Genomic DNA, 21931 nt, shown 5'->3' with positions numbered 1-21931 from the left:
TTTAGGTTTTTCCATTAACTTCACATATCTGCAGGTTCCAGGAAGGCGCTGCTGGAGAAAAAGGCGGTCTGATAAGACATTCACTCTCAATGGCATGAGTCACGCTGCTAAGCAAGCACACCTAGTATCATGGATTAATCCAACATGCTAAACCCGAGCTTGAATCGCGGGAGTAAACATAGGGAAGCAGCATCACGTGCAACCCGCGTACATGACTGCGATAACCTGACCTGGGCAGCAGATGACTTAATGCTACGATAGAGTGCACCAGGTTAATACGGATCAAAGCAATGAATTCGGAGATAGTCTGTGGGTCTACAATATAGGGAAAGTATTGGGCAGTAACTTCGTCTGATGTTCGATGTTCAAATCCAGTGGCCACCCTGGTTAATATTGCTGGTGTACTAACTGTAAAAATACACGCCATCTTCTTGACAGTGAACGTTAGAGATCCCTTGATGTAACTTGCAAGAGTAGGCCAATGTGTGCAGGCTTCTTGGTCCAAAATTTCCAAAAGAATATATTAACTGCAAATAAATCAATTGGAATATACAAAGCAGCCATTGCTCCTGACTAAGGATACCTGCCTGGACCTTCCTGAAAGAGAGTCATGAGGCTGAGTGAGGTTTATCTGGAAATAGAAGTGTAATTATGACGATAATAATTAAATTATCGATTATATCTTTAGATTTACTCTAAATTGCCCAGATGTATTTTGTGAATTTGCCCTGTCTATATGAACAATGGCCATGCAAACACAAGGATGTGCCCTAAAGTTCCCATCGAAAGCACTGTCCTCTGTAATTATAACATCGAAATCTAAAAAAAAACTAAATCTGATTAATCCAGGTGCTGGCATGGTAGAATGGTTAGTACATTGTATTTTCAATCCCAAAGTACACCAGTTTAATTTCCTGGTGTGGCAGCTAAAACAATGGTGCAAGTTTATTGAATCTTCCTGCCTCTGTCCACTTAGCAGTATATAGTAAATGGGTATGCCACAGTTAGTCGATCGGGAGGTCATGTGTGGTGGGTTTAAGTGCGGTTACTCCCACCTCTTCCATGAAGTTTGGTCAACCAAAGTACCCTCCAGAGGGATTCTCTAGAGGGGCTCGGTTGCGCTCTCGCTGCAGTGGCACGAGGAAGCAATTTCAGGACCGCACCCATACCTTTGCAAATAATTCAGAACATCTTCTTGGTTCTTTCTGTAAAGTCACGTAGAATGGAAATAAAATAATAAAAATAAAACAATAAAATAAAATTCTCACGACGTATCGGCCACAACACAAGTAGCCTTCTTCAGGTGGAGAAACAGGACTGTCCAGAAGACAGCGCTTGAGTGAACACTGCCAAGCATGGACCGCGTCTTTTAAGCTGTGTGGGTGGAATTAACATATGAATTAGCATGTTACCCAGCCCCACCTCCGGAGCGGAGGAGGGGGGCTGGTTTTGCTTTCTTGTGCAACCAAGAAGATGAATCCCTGCAGTCACGAAAGCTTTAAATCGAAATTCAGAACATATTCATCGGACCTTTTAAGGTACAGTGAAGGTTATATGCCTGAATATGGGCAGAAAAAAGGTGCACTGCAAAGCCACCAGTCAACCTCATGACCAAGCCATGCATGTGAAACCTGTCATCTTGTACCCCAGGCCCTTTGTGGCATCTCTGGTAAGCACCACTGCTGTCAGCAATGTAACCAGCTGGCTATGGCCTCAAAAAGCAGAATTTATAAGCACAATTATCCTACAAAGGCATGGATATGACAAATATGTTTTTTCTTGGGTACTACCGAGAAAGCATCTTTCAGCTCGTCCTCTTATCCTCGCTTTCCATCCTCTCTGCTCCCTTCTTTCTCGACCAAGACTTCAACTCAGGAGGTCGTATGCAGGACATCGAGGGTTTGATCCTGACCCTGACGCATGTATATTTAGAGGTTGCATGTTCTCTCCGAGGTTGCGTGGATTTTTATATCGGTCCTCCGGTTTTTCCCTCCACATTTAGAAACACGCATTTATATCATTTGGCTGCTATACATTTCCACATGATAAGCCACTACGTTGAGGCACAATTTGTGGCCAGGTCGCGTTTGAAAAAGAGCTAATTACTCAGTGGGCTTTACCAGGTGAAATAAATATAGTTTATAGTTTAATGTTAACTCCTTCTTCGTCCAGCTTTCTACAGCCTGAATATACCCACCTCTCTCCCTCCTCCTTCTCATCATCCCCTCTTAAGCTTCCTCCTGTCCTCCCCACCTACCTCGACCTCGCCCACCTCCCTCCCTCACATCCTCCCCAGTCCCCTCCCTTTCTCCCTCTTCAATTTCTCTGCAAATGTCAGGGGGCCAAGGTCAGGCCTTTAATTTGCGCCCAGGGTTTACGGGCAGACACAGGCAAGGAGCGCGCGCCTCCTCGGTTGCACGGCGAGTCTCGTAGGCGACGGACGAGTCTAAATCATAGCGCTCGAGACGCCCGGCCTGTGGGGTCGCCCACCACTAATGTACTCGTGTGTGCACTCGCAAATAGAGTGTGCTTTACATGAAATCGCCCAAAAACATTCAATAATGCCACTGCACAAAGCGATTCAATTCATGCAGCGTGGCATGGAAGGACATGCACTACGTAAGTCGATGCTGTATTTTGTGTCGTGTGATTTTTTGGGAGCGGAATGTAGGGAGCAGTGGTTAATGCACTGCCTTATAAAGCTGGCGACTTGAGTTTCATTCTAGGTCAATGATAACATTCATGGCGAGTGTTTATTTAAACTGGCCCTGAGCACTCCTCACAGCCTCCACTTCCACAACCAGTGTTGATCAGAGTGGTGAAGAATGGCCAAACAATCAACGTGAATGACATGGCGTGGCAAGGCCTTCACGCAGCAGCAGTGAACTGACAAAGGAATGTAAATAATTAATATTTTTGAGACGAAACATATCTGATGAGCCCACAAGGACAATTAATTAAGCATCCGTGTACATAAGACTACCAAACTACAACACTCCTGTTTTACGAATAATACACTGCCGAGTTACATGTCTTAATGTCAGCACTTCTTTGGCATGAGTAGGCACTTCTGAGATGTTTAAAACTCCCACCGATTCATGTAACTTATTAATATGATGTGGTACGCATCAACGCAATAACCTAAATGGCACGGCAAGACACCACACTTTGCTGCCACCGCTTTTCACTTCATAACAATCCAATCTTCTTTAACATCACTCCTGTGAGAGCACCTGTACAAATATACCGATCATACATTGCTATGCATCACTCAATTTAAAACCAAACATTGATTTATCTTGACTGTCGTATTCAAGCTAAATTCACCCCCAGTTATTATTCAGATCGTCCCAGATGCTCCTCGAGCACGCTGTAGACTTTAATGTGTGCACTCTGACAGTGTCTAGCCTCAATGTATTGAGCGCTCTTTAGAGCTATTAACAACAAAAAAGACCCCACTTCTAACAAAGTGATTTACTACTTGTAAGTCCGGTAAGAGGACACCAATCACGCAACATCACGTTGATATTGACTATGATGGTCACAAAATACTCTGTCATCTGAAAAAACTGGATATTGCCAAGGGCACCCCTACTGTGCCAGAGTGGAATATATTTTAATCGGCTGTCTAATGCTGTGTGGAAGCTACCTGGTCTGTCGCCCTGCACGAAGCTTCGGGTTTTCTTGGCCACCGCCATGCTCTCCCTTCTCTACGCTTGTGACACGTGGACCCCTCCAATAGAACATCTGCACCGGTTGGAAACATTCAGGCTAGTACGTCTACGATCCATCCTGGTTTAACCAGACACGATTGTGCAGGCAGCTCACAAATCTTTGAACGATATGGACACATTCCCATCAGTGAGCTCCTCCGGCAGGCAAGGCTGTATTGGCTGGGTCATGTAGCCCGTATGTCCAGCCACCGCATGCCCAAGCAGCTTGTTTGGCTGCATAGAGGGGGGCAAACGAGCACGACATTGGCTGGAAAAGAGATGGACTGATGCAGTATTGGAGGATGTGGAGCTGAGTGGACTTGCCGACGACTGGTACCAGCGGTGTCAAGATCGACGTCTATGGAGGAGGCTCGTGAAGGATGATACTGGGCAGTTGGAGGCAGTCGCCCTCCAGCAACAATGGAGGGCAGAGGAGCGATGCTCTCAACAACGAGCGGAGCGCCAGGCGGCTAAAATACAGCACGTTTGCATAGTAGGGGGTACAGCTGGTGCATCTACCAGTTATCTCAGTTAGCCAACCCAAGGCACTTGAGTCTGTCCCGAGACGTCCCGTCAGCAAGCCTTAGAGACACTTAACGTGGCCTCAAAGTATACCTGGCCTGTGTATACGCGGTGGTGACATCGCCATCACTTAGTGGTGAATTGCGGGTCTTGGTATGTCAATGCAAGGCTGGTCTGGGGTATTTGGGAAAAAGGATGGAGCAGTGGCACTGTGGTTAGCACAGTCCATTATGAACCTGACGAGCTGGGTTTGGAGTTTGCATGTTCTCTTCCCGTGGTCACGTGGATTATTCTCCGGGTCCTCTTCTTTTCCCCTCCACATTTAGAAACATATGTTTAGAGTATTTGGCTGCTATACAATTCCACGTGATTATCCACTTCGTTGAGCTATCAATTTGTTGCTAGGTCGCTTCTGAAAAAGAGCTACAATATATAGCTCAGTGGGCCTTACCTTGTAAAATAACGTAGTTTAGTTTAATAATTTCTTATATGGTCTTATTTTTTTGTTTCCAGGCACTAGTCTGATTTGAGAAGAGAACGTTGAAAGTAACTGTGAATTGATTTCAATGTATTCACGATGTCAGATTAGACCGCATGTATTTTATTCAGTCGAATTTTTGTGAAAAGGTTTACATTTTCCTTCAGAAATCAAGTCATGTCGTTACTTTACATTGCCCTTTGCATTTGTTTCACGTCAATAACCAGTCTTGCGACATGCTGCTGGGTTAAGGCGTTTCTTCAATGGCGGTGAAGAGCTGAATGCCCATTGTGAGGTGTGGATGCAGGAGAGGGGCATACATTATATAATAGAGAGGGTATCAGGGGTATATACTACTTCTCTCTGACTAGCACATGAATCACACCATGTCTCAAATAAAAACAAGCAATTGTGCTCGCTATACTTAAAGAATCAGTGCCATGCCTGACCACCTTTGTCCCACCGGGTACACATTGCACAGTGAGTTTAGCTATTTGAAGATTAGTGAGGGCTCAATTTGTAATTATATGTGTAGAGGTGTTAAGGGAGGGTGACACGCGGTTGTATAACGGTGACCACAAACACGTCTGCTACGGCCACCACCCTGGGGGGCTGTGGGGGATGCTGTGATCCCTCCCAGCCTCACCCCTCAGTGAGGGACAGTATAAAAGGTGGGACCCGGGGAGCTGAGAGGCAGTTTGACTCAAGCAAGATGAAGAGCCAGTGAAGAAAGAAGATCGACTAGCCAGACCCTGGAACTCCTTTGGCCCGCTGTCCTTTTGAGGGTCGGGCAAAGCTGCCAGGGTGCGATACCAGAGCCGCGAGGCCCGATCTCCTTCTGAAGGCCAGACTCGTGTGGCTGGTGATCGGGACCTGTGCCGAAGCTGGGCCAGGTCAGATAGCATCCTGAGAGAGGACTAGGATAGAGGGAACCAGGGAGCTAGCGTGGGCTAAAGCTCGGGGAATGTTCCCTCTATAGAGTACGGGTGAAGAGGCCATTACCTCTTCAAGTATCAGATTCGCCACTGTAATTGAAGCGTCTGTAATAGATACGTGTTGCCTCAAGTGAACAGTCTCCGACGTCAATAAAGCCACTACATATGGATTCGAAGGATTGAGGTATTCAGGTAGCTGGAAATTCAAGAGAGTCCTAACTGATGATGAAATTGTCACGTGGCCGTATTAGTCACATATGAGAATCGCCTCTTACATGAGTTAACTTTTCTAGTCATATCACCTTCACCAGCCATAGTTAATCCACTGCTGGATGACAGTTTATCTAAGCTGACACCACGTCTCGTGATCCTACAGTACAGCTATCCATCCAGCACCGGCACTCCATCTCCTCAGTAGACGTTCACTTGGATGCGTTCTATTCTTTGGCTGCAACTTTGTTATATTCTTGACCATTGTCCATCATCCCTTCAAGTGACATATCCTTTACAAGCCCATTTACTAAAGAGTTTGGATCGTGTCATTAGCCTGTGTACGCTCTCTATTCCACGTGTTCCTCTTTCTGTCTCTCAATATTATTCCAAGCATGCATATCTCCAAACTTCATCATGCACTTTTACATTTTTGTTCAATATTTTTTTGTTGATGACCATGTGTCTGAACCTTTTGTCGTAGCAAGTAGTGCACGCTGATTAAAAAAGTTGTTCTTTCGGCCACGTTGCTGTGCTTCTTTTTAATATCAAGTTCCGCTTTCCCAAAGCACTCCAACCTGCTCTCATCCACCTTTTGAGTTAATCTCTTTAATTCCCGTCCACCTTCATTAGTCATCTCAAGTACACATTGCTGTGTTTTCCAGTTGCATTCCCTTCGACGACCTTGTTGTACATCGACTTTGTTTTGCTCGTATTTATCCTGAGTCTAATTTTGCAACCTCCTTCAACCAGAAGGAAAATTGAGGTTTAAAAATAAACATCATCAGGTCGGTAAAGCATTTAATAGTAAATTTTGATTTAAAGCTTTCGTGACTGCAGGGATTCATAATCTTGGTTCTTTCGGTAAAGTCACTTAGAAGGGAAACAATAAAATAATAAAAATATAAAACAATAAATTGTCACGATGTTTCGACTGTAACACAAGCAATCAGCATCAGGTGTGAAAGCCACAAAAAGAAAATTTGAAAAAAGTGGCGATTTTTTTACGTTAGCACCACGGATAGCGATTTGACAGTTTGTTCAGATGGACGAGTCCATCTATGTTCGGAAAAGAGGAGGGGGGAGACGAAAAAATAATGGATGCGGTCTGAAAGCCACCTTTAGCGTGATCAATCAATTAAGACCCAAAATGGTTTATCAAATCCTTCCAATGACTGCTAAGCCAGAATCCATCTTCTCAGTTGAAGTTGTCTCTGTGTTTGTATATGTGGATAGCCTCATGAACGAATCTCTCGTGGTAGCCAGATGGCTTGCAAAGAACCTCTGTCTTGGAGAAGTCAATGTCATGTGAACCTACTGAATTATAACAGTGATCGGCCACGGCCGAGGTGTTGGTCCTACCGTGTTTCAGGTCTGCTTTGTGTTCATGAATGCGGTCCGAGACATGTCGTTTGGTTTCTCCAATGTAACTACTACCACAGAGGCAACTTAGTTTTTAGACGCCAGGGTACTGTATGTCCGGAATCATATATTTTACATACGGAACCAGATCACGGATTTTATGTAATGTGTTGAATCGGACCTGGATCTTGTGTTTATTCAAGATTTTAGAGATCTTATTGTAATCCCCACAATGTAGGGTAAAGTGATGGTTTTGAAAGGCTCCTCAAGAGGGTCCTTTTTCATGGTTTGAGTGGTAGCTTTGCGGATTGTGTAGTCGGAATAACCATTAGCCTTAAGAGCTTGGTGTACGTGCTTGAGTTCACTTGCTATGTGTTCCTGGTCGGATATGCATTGGGCTCTATGGTATAGAGTCTTGATGATGGAATTTTTCTGGGATGGATGGTGGTGGGAATCCGGTTTCAGGTAAGCATCCGTATGGGTAGCTTTCCTGTAGACAGAGTGGCTCATTGAACCATCAGGTCTCTTTTTTATTAGGACATCCAAAAAAGGTAGCTTGCCATCTTTTTCGACTTCCATGGTAAATCTGATGGCTGGGTGTATGGAATTGATGTGGTTGAAGAATTGGTCTAGAGCAGGACGGCCATGTGGCCAGATGACAAAGTGTCATCCACGTACCTCTTCCATAAGGTTGGGCACAGAGTGGCAGTCTGGATGGCGTCAGTCTCAAATTTCTCCATGAAAATGTTGGCTACAACCGAATATAGGGGGGAGCCCATTGGGGTGCTCTCAGTTTGTTTGTAGAAAGTTACATTCCAAGTTAAGTATGTATTGGTTAAGCAGTGTCTTACCAGGGGGGGTACCTCAGTATTTAGTCCTTGATGAACCAAGTCTTCAATGATTGCCATGGTGTCAGGTACAGGAACTTTGGTGAATAAGGAAACTACATCAAAACTGACAAGCAGGTCGTCTGGGGACACGGAAATACCCTTGATTGTCGATACCAGGTGAGTAGAATTTTGTACCGCAGAGGTGTTTTTTTCCAGTGAAAGGCCGCAGGATTTCAAACAGAAAACGAGCCAGTTTGTAGGTGGGGGAGTTGATAGTAGAGACGATGGGACGAAGGGGTGTATCTACTTTATGTATTTTTGGTAAGCCGTATAATCTTGGTGGTCTGGCAGCAGAAGGTTTCAACAAGAACTGTTTGGTTTGATCAATTAATGCGGTTGAATCAGAAATGATTTTGTTGGTTTTTATGACGAGGCTGTTGGTGGGATCTCTTTTTATTTTTGTATAGCTGCCATCGTTGTGGAATTCTTGAATTTTGTTGTTATATTCTATTTTATCCATGATGACAGTGGCATTGCCCTTGTCGGCTGAGAGGATGACAATGTCATCCCTCTTTTTTAATTTATATAATTCAAAACGCTCATCTTTGCTGAGATTGCTAGCTGGCATCTTAGCGTTTTTAAGGGTTGCAGCGATTTCAGATCTTGCTACGTCTGCAGCGATGTGACCCAGGCCCTTGAGAGCCACGTCTACTTGGGCAATGATATCATTAACTGGTATATGTTTAGGTGTGACTGCAAAGTTTAGCCTTTTAGCTAAAACGGATATCAGACCATCGGAAATAGAACTGTTACTGCGATTAAATTACGACTTTGTTAACGTGTAGCATTTTGGTGTGTGGGTCCGGTCTTTTGTTTGAGAGGAGGTTAATATTGAAAATCAGGTTATCCTTAAATTTGGTCGACATAGTGGCAGCTGAAGAGGCAGTCATATTGTCTACATGTTCCCAATCCGATGTGGACATTGTTGCCGTCAATAATAAGTGTGATTTGTTGAGTGTCTTGTCTAACTGATCTAGTTCGGTGTGTATAAGTCTAATTTTATCTAAGATAAGAGCTAAGCTAGTTCTGGAAAGAATTCGTTTCGCATTAGAAGAAGTTACAGCAGCAGAGGTCCGTGTAAATGCGATTGGTATTACCCCAGAGTCGCGGGATCTCTTCAGAAAGGTGAATGACTCGATCAGCTGAGCCTTCTTATCCCAGAGTTTGTTGAAGGATCTCAAAGTTTTGTGGACACCCTCCCCATAGAGGCGGTTAAATTTTGATTTAAAGCTTTCGTGACTGCAGGGATTCATATTATTGGTTCTTTCGGTAAAGTCACGTAGAAGGGAAACAATAAAATAATAAAAAATATAAAATGATAAAAATCTCACGACGTTTCGACTGCAACACAAGCAATCATCATCAGGTGTGAAAACCACAAGAAGAAAATTTGAAAAAAGTGGCGGTTTTTTAACGTTAGCACCACGGATAGCGATTTGACAGTTTGTTCAGATGGACGAGTCCATCTATGTTCGGAAAAGAGGAGGGGGGAGACGAAAAAATAATGGATGCGGTCTGAAAGCCACCTTAAGCGTCTTCAATCAATTAAGACCCGAAATGGTTTATCAAATCCTTCCAATGATTGCTAAGCCAAAATCCATCTTCTCAGTTGAAGTTGTCTCTGTGTTTGTATATGTGGATAGCCTCATGAACGAATCTCTCATGGTAGCCAGATGGCTTGCAAAGAACCTCTGTCTTGGAGAAGTCAATGTCATGTGAACCTACTGAATTATAACAGTGATCTGCCACGGCCGAGGTGTTGGTCCTACCGTGTTTCAGGTCTGCTTTGTGTTCACGAATACGGTCCGAGACATGTCATTTGGTTTCTCCAATGTAACTACTACCACAGAGGCAACTTAGTTTGTAGACGACAGGGTACTGTATATCCGGAATCATATCTTTTACATATGCAACCAGATCACAGATTTTATGTAATGTGTTGAATCGGACCTGGATCTTGTGTTTATTCAAGATTTTGTAGATCATTTTGTAATCCCCGCAATGTAGGGTAAAGTGATAGTTTTGAAAGGCTCCTCAAGAGGGTCTTTCTTCATGGTTGGAGTGATAGCTTTGCGGATTGTGTAGTCGGAATAACCATTAGCCTCAAGAGCTTGGTGTACCTGCTTGAGTTCACTGGCTATTTGTTCCTCGTTCCTGGTCGGAGCCCAATGCATATCCGACCAGGAACATATAGCTAATGAACTCAAGCACGTACACAAGATCCAGGTCCGATTCAACACATTACATAAGATCTGTGATCTGGTTCCGTCTGTGAAAGATATGATTCCTGACATACAGTACCCTGGCGTCTACAAACTAAGTTGCCTCTGTGGTAGTAGTTACATTGGAGAAACCAAACGACATGTCTCGGACCGCATTCGTGAACACAAAGCAGACCTGAAACACGGTAGGACCAACGCCTCGGCTGTAGCAGATCACTGTTATAATTCAGTAGGTTCACATGACATTGACTTCTCCAAGACAGAGGTTCTTTGCAAGCCATCTGGCTACCATGAGAGATTCGTTCATGAGGCTATCCACATATACAAACACAGAGACAACTTGAACCGAGAAGATGGATTCTGACTTAGCAATCATTGGAAGGATTTGATAAACCATTTCGGGTCTTAAATGATTGATCACGCTTAAGGTGGCTTTCAGACCCCATCCATTATTTTTTCGTCTTCCCCCTCCTCCTTTCCGAACTCGTCCATATGAACAAACTGTCAAATCGCTATTCGTGGTGCTAACGTTAAAAAAACCGCCACTTTTTTCAAATTTTCTTGTTGTGGTTTTCACAGCTGATGATGATTGCTTGTGTTGCAGTCGAAACGTCGTGAGAATTGTATTGTTTTATATTTTTATTATTTTATTGTTTCCCTTCTACGTGATTTTACCGAAAGAACCAAGAATTTGACAGTGGAGTCATGAGGCTTAGTCCTGTGCAGAGCCCCCGGCCTCACCTAGATTGCCCAGCTGGCCAAGGTGGCACCTTGGCAGGCTGGGCCTGGGCCGCAACCCTCGCCTTCCCCTACCACCCCCCCGCCCACTCTACAATAATAGTATCTAAGCGCGCTATAATATTCGTAGTAAGTCCACACACGCGTGTGCGTTGCTAGGGGAACCCCCCGTCAGCTTTGCCGCGCATACGCAAATGCGTGCTTTGGAACGTGATCAGCTGCGTCAGGAAATAAATAATAAATAGCACTATATTGTCAATTTAACTACTTTAAAGTTGAGGGATGAGAAAATCGAATAGCGCTGGCTCACCACGGTGCTTATGGTGTGGTACCTGGGTACTTTTTTTACATAAACCCCAAGGTTCACAAGCCAAATCTTTTGCAAGTTTCGTCCACACAAAAACAGACACACACAGACAGACACAAAATTCAGTTTATAGGTAAGATGATCCTCATATGAAAGAATAACTTTACAATATGGTTGAATTATAAGGGGCTTTGCAATTTCAAAATATTATATTCAGTATTGAACTTCCTCTTACACTGTGAGACATGTTCCAGAGAGCCATCTTTGCAGACTGTGTGCTGTGGAATCAGGAACAATAGATGAATAGATGAACACTGGAATAAAAATGTAATGTTTTTCCATCAATTCCACTCACATTATTTCTGTGGCAATCCTTCCACGACTGTGTTTATGGTTCTTCTGGCAAGCAATGAGACTCATTCCTCTGCAGGACAATGATACAAGGCATTTGCAATTTCACATCACGTTTTCAAAATCAGATTTTTTTGTGTGCATGTGACCAATGATAGATCATTATTTTTTTCTTCCTAAATCTGGCTTGGTCACGTTGTTGGTTGGTCTCTAGACTGTCACATTTGACTTGTCCATTTTCCTATATTAAGCAAATTATTTGGTGATCCTGCGTTGGCAGTGGCGCACATGAACAATGAACAAAAAACTCAACACATTATTTGATGACACTGCCTTAAAGGAAAAACCATAGAATAATGATGTTTTGAGCAATGGCAGTTATTCCATAACCCAAAATGTCACCTATGATATATATTTATTTTATAGGCAGTGCTATTGATGGGTTCCATGAACAACAACAACCCCGGACCCTCTCGGGACCCGGCTTATATTCTCTGTGACGTGGCCGGCTGCGCTCTTGGCCACGTCCACCTTCTAGAATCCTCGGGAAAGAACTGGGTCCCAATCACGTGACCCCCCTAGCCCCCTCTTGGGGCCCCTCTGTCAATTTAACCAGTCACATGTCCTCCTGGGCCAACCAGAGTGCCAAGGCCTCACACAACCTTATCCATCGGTCGGCAGCCACACACCCTGTCCTGTATGGTCGGCACTGCACTTAAAGCGTGGTGCCATCCAGCGCTATTATTCAGCGCACACTGTGCCCCTCTAGGGCCGGTACTGCACCCACAGCATGGTGACATCCAGTGATGTCACGACATATGTATAAGAATCTAATCTATTTGTAATTCTACAAATCAGTTTTGTCTGCCTTTTTGAATGAATTATGGAATAATTGAGGCATAATTCCTCATTTATTAATTTTATTTGATGAACAAATTAAAATAATTACTGTAGGGACACAGCTGGAAAACACAAATGGTTATCTTTATCCTGGGCAATAATCAAGGTGCCAAAAGAGGTATTTTTTTCCATGAGTGCTTATTGCTTGCGAAGGCATATTGATTGGAAACATGGACAAGGACAAAAATTTGAAAAAAAGTATACAAAGTATGGAGAATTAGAGTGAGAAACCAAAATATAAATGCATGGGTTAGAAAAAAATACAAATGAGAGACAACATATTGAGTGAGCTTGGATAGGACACATTGCTAAAATAGATTATGGCTGATGGAAGAGATCAGTCAGAGAATGGATGCTAAACGAGGGAACACATATGAGAAGATGAGCATAACAGGAAGTGATACGGGTAGCTTTTTTTCAACAGTGAAATGGGCTGTGACTTTTCAAGATTATGAGGAATTGCAATGGCATAGACAGACCTTAATCCACCATTGCTATTGAGGCTATAGATGATAAACGACAGCGCAGGACAGAAGATACTTTTGCTAACATTCGCAAACTGACATTTAATTACAGTCGAGTAATCCCATTCGGCACACAATAATGATAATGCACTTTGTCCAAAAAGACCTCAGTGAGTCTCAAAACCGTTTTAAAGAGGGTCCTGTATTGAGATGTTTGGCTAATTCCAATCCAGTGTTTGGCTTATCGGAGGAAACTGGAGTACCCAGAGAAAGTATTATGCAGCCCAAGTCTTGCAAAACATGGTATTCTCAAGCAGTCTCTCATCCAATATTTGATCTTTTGTTTAGTATCATGTCTTTTCTAGGTGGAATTGTTATTAAATGTATACATTTTTCAAGTAATTTGGTCAGACACTGCACGAACTACATATCTATGCAAATGGTCAAAATAAATCGAATCATAAATTGAAGTACTCGATTGTGTTCATTAAATTAGACACGGTAATGCAAATATCAGGTACCCCAGTGAACAACCATCTGCTACATTGTTTATTCTAGCTTTTACCACATGAGAAATGAAATCCATGCCAGGATGAAAAACACAACACACTTCAAATGAGCTATAGCAAAAAAATAGCAGCTAGACAGGATTTATTCTCCCATCTGCCTCTCAGTACCAATTAATTTAGTCCACAGTACACCTGTTACTAAGATAAAATACAACGCAAGTAGTCCATTAATTTTTTTGTTGTTTCATGTGACGTTATATGTTCAAATGTACAAGGGAACCGGCCAGGTGGCTAAACAGTCGAGTGAGCAGTTTGCAATCAGAAGTCTCATCAGGGGTTGACTCAGCCCATCATCCCTGTGGGGTCGATAACATGCCTAACACTTTGTGGAGAAGTCGACAATAGTTGTCTTATTGATCGACTCACCCCTTATAATATGAATGTGGAATATCCACAGTACCACCTCAATGCTAATTTGAAAACCAATTTCTTTAGAACTGCATTTTGTATTTCGTTTGTTGTCCTTCCCCCGCATCTCTGATTATCACGGCTGGCTACGTACGGTGCGAATGAAGTTCAACATACATACATACATTTGAGCAAAAAATCACTTTTACACTTGACTTCTGCACAACGAAATATATAAAAGATGATAGCCACTGACAAGTGATAGAACAAGAAACGAGCTGTGCCAGGCTGTACAGAGAGCGGTCCTGCACGGTTTGGTTCTGATCTCTAATGGCATTGGAATCGCAGCATAAGAGTGTGGCCTGGTGAGGACCTTTAAAAGGACAAACTGCATTATTTTGGGCCAATAGTGACAGCTGGGTCATCCATGTCACACAAGCATAATCGTGGAGGAGGGAAACCTGACATCACTGACTATTGAGATGAAATGGATGTGATTGCTTGTTGCTACACAGCTCGTGTTTGAATCGTTTTTGTTGTTCGGCGATCCACAATGAGGGTGCATGCTTGAGCTCAGGTGAGGTATGAAGCCACGTAAACACCTACAGCAGATGGGTGAAATCATGGTGTGAGTACCTGCCCCTTCATCAAAAAGTTACAATTTTAAATATTGGTGAGGAAAGGGTTGACTTGTCAGACTGTCATGCCCCCAAGGTTGATAATAAAAAGTATTCTGATAGATAGACGAGTCTCCGTAGAATTTCCACTGCTGGCTGAGCTGCCGGATGCTCGATTGAGCTGGAAAATGCTTTGATGTGACATCCAAGTAACAAAACGGATACTGTAAGCATCATACAAGTACAAAGACAAAGGCTGTTGGGGCAATTGCTGTTACTGAGCACTTGTGAAGGCTAGCATGGCACATGAAGGGGTGGGGTGTAGGCACACCAGGGCAGAGTTCGACATTGTCAAATCAGTGCATGTCGGTGACCAATGTACAAAAAGTATTTTAAGGCTGAATTTACTTAGGGAGGCCCAACACCATTTCAGACACTCACCATTAATGTTAGCCACGGCCGGGAATCAAACTAAGGCCACCAGGTTCATAGCAGAGTGCGCTGGCTACTACGCCACTACCCCATGCATGTGAGTGCACACATATGCGCGAACAAACCCTACGTAAGCTGTACGTTCCAACATCATGCACAAATGGCTTGTGTATGAGTAATATATATGATGTGATAGGTGACCAAGGGGAGTTAGAAAAGGGCTTCACTGTAAAAGTGTAAAAATATTACGTAGCAAACCTCATCATCACAAGACTGCACTTAGACTGTAACCGATAAAAAAAGTTTTAACTGTTTCACATACCATACTATTAAGTGATGACACCTCACCACTACCACCTCCATTAAAACTGTTTAAGGAAGAAAAAAAGGACGTGATATCATACGTGTGTAGAGCTGCCAACGTCTATCATACAAAATGTGGTCATAAACATTCACATATCAATTTTATATAAAAACATTTTTATTATTTTTGGTAACTCCAGCAGAGCAGAGGGATACTCTTTGGTTCTTTCGGTAAGGTCACGCAGGTATAAAATAATTTATTTCATTTTATACCTACGTGACTTTTTATACCTACGTGACTTTACCGAAAGACTTTACCGAAAGAACCAAAGAGTATGGATTCCTGCAGTCACGAAAGCTTCAATCAAGATTTAGCAGAGGGATTTTTATTCTAATGCTTGGGTATTTTGCAGGAGGGATATCTATACATATAAGAGGGAAATTTGTTAATGTGTGTCTGTTCGAAATTTTAGCATACTTCCCGACATGCAACAAACTTGAAATTTGGCATGTGGGTAGTTTCCAGACTGTACACCATGCAAAAAGTATAAAAATAGACTTTTGTATTTTTTTTGGGAGGGGGGGGCGCAATAATGGATATATTTTGCACGGCAAGTTAGCTGTGACGTCACATCTGTGATGTCACCCGCATGCGGAAGGGTTACGCAGTGTGCCTGCTGATGTCACGCATCCCACCCCCAACCCTCCGCGAGTAAAGTGCCATACAAATGTGTTGTGGGTCTAAGGCAGTCTTTGCGCAGCATTGGTTTATTATTTGAGTCGTTTACGCACCCTGAAAGTTGTGTGTGTCTGCAGCAAGCGCGTGTATGTGTACCTATGGACTCGCGCGCATGTGTGTGTAGTGTGTAATGTGTGTGTAGTGGTTAGCGCGCTGCGCTACGAACCCGGCTACCCGAGATCGATTCCCGCTCACGGCCACCACCGATGACGATTATTTGAACCGGTTCTGGGCCTCCCCTAGGTTGACTCAGCCTCAAACGAGTAACTGGTGTGGTGTGTGAACATCGCCACTGGGGAGACAAAGGCGGCCGGGCGTGGTGAATCCAAGTCCCGGGTGAAGCCGGGTAGTAAAGCTAGTACTTTATATGCATAATATATGGAAGACATATATCTCTATTGTTGAATGTAATGGGATTTCTCAACTCATGAAGGCACAGACTTGGCTGCTAATGTTCCCACCAAAATTCAAAGCTATGGACACTGCTACTTTGAGGACCACAAAAGACCTCTATTCACATGAGCAGTCTAAATTTGGACCTTTCCGCCCAGCCCCTTTGACTCTGCCCTCACCAGGGCCCTTCGAACAGCTTTAATTGTGCCACATGTCTGTGGATCACTTGCATGATCCCCAAGCTTTGCAGTAATGAGTTTTTGGCGATGGAAAGGTGCGTCTGCGTATTTAGTATTTACAGAACATGCACACAATAGTTGTCATGATGCCATCCCTTCTTCTGTGAGCTTGTACCAGGGCTCAGAAACCATAGTATTGCATCCACAGCAGATGGCCCTGCACATGAGACACATTTTGGGACCAAATGGTTATTTCATGGTAGTGGCCACTGAGGTCATGATAGCAAAATGCTTTTGTGCCAATGTTAATTTCTCCAATGGCAACTAAAATTGTAATAATATTTAATGTATTTTCCCTTCTACGTGACTTTACCGAAGGAACCAATAATATGAATCCCTGCAGTCACGAAAGCTTTAAATCGAAATATTAAATTTACTCTCATTTTTTTAAGTGGTAGAGCTATTTTTGGTAATTCTTAAAAAAACATGTGAAATTGAATTCACCTTCAAATGCCTTCAGTAGAATATGAAGTAAGAATTATGTAACATTGTCAGTGTATACACACATATGAAAAATAAGAATAGGTTTTTAGCCTTTCTGGTAATAAAACAGGTGTTAAGATGTCCAAACACCAAATAGATACGTACGTACTTGTGAACATGCAAACAAATAAGTATGTGTGGTTAATACGGACTTGATTCCTTGGAAAAGGTATCTATTTGGTGTTTGAACATCTTAACACCTGTTTTATTGGCAGAAAGGATAAAACCTATTCTTATTTTTCATACTATTGTAGAGTAAAATGGGGACGTGACATCATGTGTGCCGTCCAGTGCGATGACATAACGGAACGTGGCGTCATGTGCGCTAGGCGGCTCGATGACGTCATGTCTCCTCTACTATTTAAGGGGGACCCCGTGACGAAAGCGGGGTCACTGTGGGGACGGGTAGAGTGAGAAGGGTGGAGAGGGAACCAGGGGTAGAGAGGGATCGGGTGAAGAGTCTGGGGTGAAGCTGGTGGTAGCCATAGGAGGTTCTGCTCTTCCCGGTCGGTGGGGTTGGCAAAGTCCCCCCATCCGCCTAGAGGGAGAGAGACCGGAGCTAGCCGGGCTGGACCCAGACTTAGTGTAAGACCCCTAACCCCTGGGAGTTGTCACACCCATTGTGTAATTGGAATATACTATAATAAACCTTTGGCGACAGCCCTTACCTTCAAGTCATCTCCGAGTCGTCGTCGGGAACTCCTCAACAACTGGTGTCAGAAGTGTCTGCGCTGCCGCCACTATGTCGACATCGGGAGCGGCGCGCAAGAACCCACCGACGGGATGATCGGAGGATGAAGATGGCGTGGAGGAGGCTTCGGCAGTGACTGGGGGCCCCGGTGACGGCCCCCGAGAAGAAGAATGGGACGGAGCGGGAGGAGAAGGCGTCCGGGGGTGCCAACGCACCGCAGCCGGGCGAGGGGAGCGCGTTCGCGGGGCAGCTGGAGCTGCTCACGCAGGCGATGGCGCAGCTCTGCGCGCGAATCAACATGGTGAAGGCGTCCGGGGGTGCCAGCGCGCCGCCGCCATGGGTGGGGAGCGCGTTCATGGAGCTGCTGGAGCCGCTCACACGGGCGATGGAGCAGCTCTGCGCCCAAGTCAACGTGGTGAAGGCGTCCGGGAGTGCCAGTGCGCCGCGGCCGGGCGCAGGGAGCGCATTCACGGGGCAGCTGGAGCAGCTGGAGCAGCTTGCGCGGCCGATGGCACAGCTCTGCGCCCAGATCAACGAGGTGGAGGCAAGGGCGCGCGCACTCGGCACGCATTTTGGATGGGAGCGGCGGATTCCCGCCAACCCGCTTCCCGCTAATTTCAAGATTGGCACCATGTTCCCGACGGGGCCGCCGCGGGAGGCGGTCGCCATTTTGGCTGCAACGCCGCTGGCGGCGGCCATGTTGTTTGGGGCACAGCAGGCGGCCACCATTTTGGCTGCGACGCCACAAGCGGCCGCCATTGTTGATGCGACGCCGCATGTCGGCGCCATGGGCGCCGCGACGCCGCTCTCCACCGTGGGTGCCGCCACGCACGCGGGGTCTGCTGTTGGCGACGCCGCAGCTCCGCACCACGCTGCACCCGCCGGGGGGCCCCAGGTACGGCCGGGGCTCCGCACCTCGCCGCGCGGCGTGGGTTGCCGCCGGCATCACCGCGGCTCCGGAGTGGGCCGAGGGTCACGCCGCGGCTCCGCACCTCGCTGTGCCGGCGGGTTTGGCCGCGCCCGCCGCCGCGGCTCCACATGTCACCGCGGTCGCGGGGTGGGCCGCCGGCTACGCCGCGGCCCCTCTTCTCGCCACGCCTGGGGGGTGGGCCGCCGATGCTGCCGCGGCTCTGCACCTCGCAGTGCTGCGCATTGCCGTGCCGATGCCGTGGCTACGCATCTCGCCGCGGGGTGGGCAGCAGGAGCCGCCGCTCGGGCCGGCGCGCACCTGGGGTTTTGGCTGCGGAGGCGGGAGGGGGGGGGAGCCTCCACTCGCCCTCTGCCGCTCACTGCTGGTGCTGCCACGAGTGGCCTACCCCGGCCTGGAGGGGGGAGCGCTGGGCTGCTGCAGCTCTCCTGGGGCCTGTCACTTGCTGGCGCGGTGCCTGGCCTGGCGGTTGACGCCGCATGGGGAGGCTGGCCTGCAGCGCATGTGTGCTGGGGCAGGCGCTCTGTAAAGACCAGATGGACCGCTGCCGTCGGCCTCTAGCCCTCATCGCCAAATTGTCGGTTTATGTGTTGTCGGGGCTGCCCAAGTGTCGGTTGTTGTGTTATGTTGGGCTGCCAAATTATCGTTACCGAGTGATGTGGGCTTCGTAAATTTGACTTTATTGTTGTCTGGCTGCCCTGGTGTTGTGTTTGGTTCTGGGGGCGGTCCGTCTTCGTAGCCACTTCCATGGGGTTGTCAGTTGTTGTAAATGTGGTTGTTTGGGTTCCGGCACTCCTCTACTTTTATATTCTTTACAGCCGAGTCGGCTGAAATTTTTTCACGGGGGGGGGGGGGGGGTAATGTAGAGGAGTAAAATGGGGACGTGACATCATGTGTTCCGTCCAGTGCGATGACGTCACGGAACGTGGCATCATGCGCGCTGGGCAGCTCGATCATGTCATGTCTCCTCTAGTATTTAAGGGGGACCCCGTGACGAAAGCGGGGTAACTGTGGGAATGGGTAGAGTGAGAAGGGTGGAGAGGGAACCAGGAGTAGAGAGGGATCGGGTGAAGAGTCTGGGGTAAAGCCGGTGGTTGCCGTAGGAGGTGCTGCTCTTCCCGGTCGGTGGGGTTGGCAAAGTCCCCCCATCCGCCTAGAGGGAGAGAGACCGGAGCTAGCCGGGCTAGACCCAGATTTAGTGTAAGACCCCTAACCCCTGGGAGTTGTCACATCCGTTGTGTAACTGGAAAATACTATAATAAACCTTTGGCGAAAGCCCTTACCTTCAAGTCGTCCCCGAGTCGTCATCGGGAACTCCTCAACACTATGATACTGGCAAAAAGGTCCCATGATATAGCGACACACGTCTCTCATGTTCCAATAATCTTTGACCTTCCATCCACCACTCACAAAACAAACGGCACTCCTCACCCATCCACATTCTCAACACCCATCCACATTCTCAACACCTACACTATTTCCCTGAAGGTGGTGATGCGGCTTCTAGAGTTCCCAGCAGATCACTCTCGGAGTCCCAAGCAATCTCTAATTATCACTGCTGTCATTACATCATACAATATATAATACATCGTAATTATGACCACAACCACTACTACCACTGGAAACATCGTGTTCCCTTAAAGTCACGAAGGCCCAAGGATTCCCTTCAACTGAATTTTAAGATGCTTTATGTGTAGCATACATTCCGATAGTTAAAGTCAGCTTTTTTTGTTGTCGTTACAATTTTGGGGCACTGACTATGGCTCACAAATAGCGACAGCTGAAAACAATGGGATGGATATTTTTGCAGAATGACAAATGGTCGAACGACACAACGGCAAATTGCTGCCCACATAGTCTGGAACTCCCTCCCCCTTCCCCCATCTATCTGTGCTGTCGACTCCATGCCCCCATTCAAATGCAGGCTCAATACATCAATTTATGTCCTTCTGTCTAAACTGGTTGCCTCGTTCTGTAAAATAAATATCAAATAAATACGTCCCCTGTTTTATGTACAGAATCTGGTAATGTATTCTCTACATCACGCTATTTATTGTATTGTATTGTTAAAGAGCATGATGTATTTTTAAGGAAAACATTGCAGGTTCTACCCTGTAGATTGTGGGATGAATATGTATTTTACCAGCTATGTCACGAAGTAAGTACATACATTATAGGAGGTTTACCAGTTAAGCTGATCATGCAATCAACATCAGGAAGCCTTACCACCAACAGTCGCAGATATTTTGCTGCTCTCCGATGGTTTTTTTGTACTTCGTGTTGTTCGGTATGATGGCCAACGTTTCCTCATAAATTGAATTGAGCTGCTCAGGTCATTTCAGAAACTGCTCATTCAGTTCCTCACGTACTTTCCAGGTTGCAGAACGAAAACGTTGGGACACTATGCTAAACAATCCATAAACACAATCCATAAACACGTTCAGCGAGCGCTCTGCATTCACAACCACGAAAGCCAACGCAATGGCAAAACAAAATTACCGCAACCTCCCACGAATTCAGGGAGTGTTTTTTGGAGGGGGCGTTGAGATTCCACCTGTTCACCTCTGCCGTCCCACCTCTCGCCCCTAATCATCATCCCCTTCTCCCGCAACAGTCTCGGCGGGAGCCTATTGGGTCGCAAATCACAACGGGTAAACGTGGCCGTTCCTCAGGGTGGCGGTTGTTAGTAAATTACACGGAGGCCTAGGCCTCCATGAGATTAGGCTGATAAATCAAAAGTGCTCTCGCGCGCGAGTGTGAGGAGCAGCACCAGCCACACCAAACAGCATTGCGAGGAATTTTGCACACACGTCCTCATGAATATATGCACATCACCCCCAGGATACATATAGATGTGAGGAATAATTAAATAACCACTCAGTTAACATCATTCATAGCTAAACATGTACCAGTGCTAAGAGTGACGCATTAAACGTATAAATATACTGGACGTATCTGTGAGTGCGAGTGCCATAATTAGACGCATATGTTGATGACTATTTCTTCACTATTGGCATGTTTAATTGTGGTGGAATTACATGGGATAAACTGACATGTGTTGGTTTAAGTCTGCACTCTGCACACAACACTGTTGTGA

At 45.7% G+C, this 21931-nt stretch overlaps 1 protein-coding gene across 4 annotated transcripts in view; it reads right to left on the bottom strand.

The window, feature by feature from the left end:
• Positions 1 to 21931, bottom strand: part of LOC116946909 (thrombospondin type-1 domain-containing protein 7A-like) — a 444047-nt gene that overhangs the window by 371172 nt on the left and 50944 nt on the right. The window lies entirely within an intron of this gene.

This window comes from Petromyzon marinus, chromosome 2 (genome assembly GCF_048934315.1).
Source record: "Petromyzon marinus isolate PM22_M1 ecotype Great Lakes invasive population chromosome 2, UKy_Petmar_22M1.pri1.0, whole genome shotgun sequence".
NCBI classification, from domain to species: domain Eukaryota; kingdom Metazoa; phylum Chordata; class Hyperoartia; order Petromyzontiformes; family Petromyzontidae; genus Petromyzon; species Petromyzon marinus.
The sequence above is the reverse complement of the archived record's forward strand: the minus strand, read 5'-3'. Positions and strand labels throughout refer to the sequence as shown.